The sequence below is a fragment of the Pygoscelis adeliae genome, unplaced genomic scaffold (assembly GCF_000699105.1).
Source record: "Pygoscelis adeliae isolate BGI_AS28 unplaced genomic scaffold, ASM69910v1 Scaffold67, whole genome shotgun sequence".
NCBI lineage: Eukaryota > Metazoa > Chordata > Aves > Sphenisciformes > Spheniscidae > Pygoscelis > Pygoscelis adeliae.
The window spans coordinates 7,424,268-7,426,368 of NW_008825271.1; positions in this window are offsets into that span (position 1 = coordinate 7,424,268).

Below are 2,101 nucleotides of genomic sequence, written 5' to 3' on the forward strand. Positions count from 1 at the left end.
GGCCCGCCGAAATGGGCCAGCCAGAGGGAAAGAACGCGGCTCGGATTCTGAATTTGGTCCCTCAGCCCTCACCCAGCAACCTCTGCATCAGGTCAGGTAACTGTAGCTTGATCTGCAGACTTCAGGGGGCACTAAATTCACCACAGCTCAGTTATTCCAACAGTTAATTAACCTCGCTTTAAACGCCGCACCTGATTTCTAAGCTGAATTTGTCCGGCTTCCGCTTCTAGGCGTCTGATCTCCTTAGGCCTCTTGCTGGCAGATGAAAGCGACCTCCGCCCTCCGGTATGGCTGCCCACACTCGCCGCTCTCAGCCCGCCATCGGTCCCTGACTTTCACGTAAGCGAGATGGAGGAAGCCTCTCCTTGGAAGGCTCTGCACGATGAAATCCATCACGCGGCTCTTCTCTGCATCGCTGCCAATTTCTCAACATCGGGTGTTTTGAAGTGAACCTCAGAAGATACGGTAACCAGAGACGATCTTTATCGATATCGCAAACAGAGGTAACAAACCTTCCAGCTTGTACTTCATGTTCCCTCCTGATACGTCCTGCTTGTCTACACGGCTGACGCATCGCGTGGGGACAAGTAAGGTGCTTAAAGGTCTCGGTTCTGCCCATCATTACTCACACCGAGTGACAGTTACACCAGGTAGGAAGGCACTATGCAAACTGAGGAAGGACACAAAGTCATGCACGTAGTAACCTAAGACTATTCTCACAGTGCAAGAAAGCAAAACTTTTACTGAGCCCAATTCCTCTGTCCTTTACTCCCAGGGTAAACATCAATCTTTCTGCTGCACCTACTTCCCTACAGGTATCACTGAGGGAGACCCGATAACATCAAGCTCCATGAGGCAACCTGAATTGAGAAGGCTCTTCAGACAGCAAGAAAATTAGCTAAACGAGGTGGCAGCAAACTGCAAGTGTGCTTCCTCACTTTTAAGAAAGCCAGACATGTAGCAAAAAAACCACTGGGGGGCTGCTGCAGTTCCCAGCTCCTCTCAGACCCCAGCAGCCTCCCAACACACTTCACCTGCAATTTTTGAAGTGCTTTTTTTATGACATCACATTCCATTTATGACATCAGTCTCTGCTGGCGGCAGCTCAGGCTGTCACCACTAGTCAGCCCTTTCCACAGGAATATTTCAAAACCTCACTTAATAGCAACTGGGGAGGTGGGGAAGAAAAGAAAACAATGCCAATGAGAGCTAAAGGAAGTAAAACCCACAGCCTCCTAAGAAGGGAGTACTGGACTGCTATTATATCCACATAGCATGAGGTATCAACCACACCAGCAGCCGGACCATCCACACACAGTCAGACATCCTATGTGCCATGTGTTTTGGGGGAAATGTGTCTGTCTTCACCAGCATGTGGAGTTCTCTAGGGTATATCTGTCTTCACTGTCTCCTTTCGAGATGAGAGCAAACCTTCCATCCGTTGTGGGCATGTTAAGAGGATGTGCTGGGAGGACTGCAAAAATACGCCTAAGCCACCCTAATTCTCTGCCCCAGTCACTGTAGCCTTCTTCAGGTAATTCTGCCAGAGTGAGAATAGCGAGTTGACTGGATGCTCTGTTGGAAAGCCTTTTTCAGTTGGACTCATTTTAAGTGAGAGTTTGTGGCCTCCAGGTTTAATCCAGTGGAGCTCGGGTCACACAGAAGCAGCAACAGCAGTGTGCAGAATCAGAAAACAAATTCCAGCAAGGGAGTGAAGGTGAGAACTAAAGGACTGCCAGAAGATCTCAAGTTCACACAGTGTAAGGAGGAGTTTGAAATTGAAGCTGTTGCCTCCTCTGCTGAGGCAGAACAAATCAGGTGCCTACTCAGAACCTGATGCAATGCAAACTACAGGGGCTAGTTCAGGTCCCCTCCAGGCAAGGGAACAGTAGCTTCTTCATATACACTAACTCCAGTGTATATTCTGGGGACCTGCGTCACCAGAACTCACAGCATTCAAGTGTATTTACATGGCAAGAAGTAGTTGTCTTGCAAATGAAGCATATGAGTTATGCTGGCACAAATAACTGATCACTTGCAATTCAAAAGTATAATCTCTGTGAATGAGAAGATCACCTAAAATAAATAGACTCTCATTTAG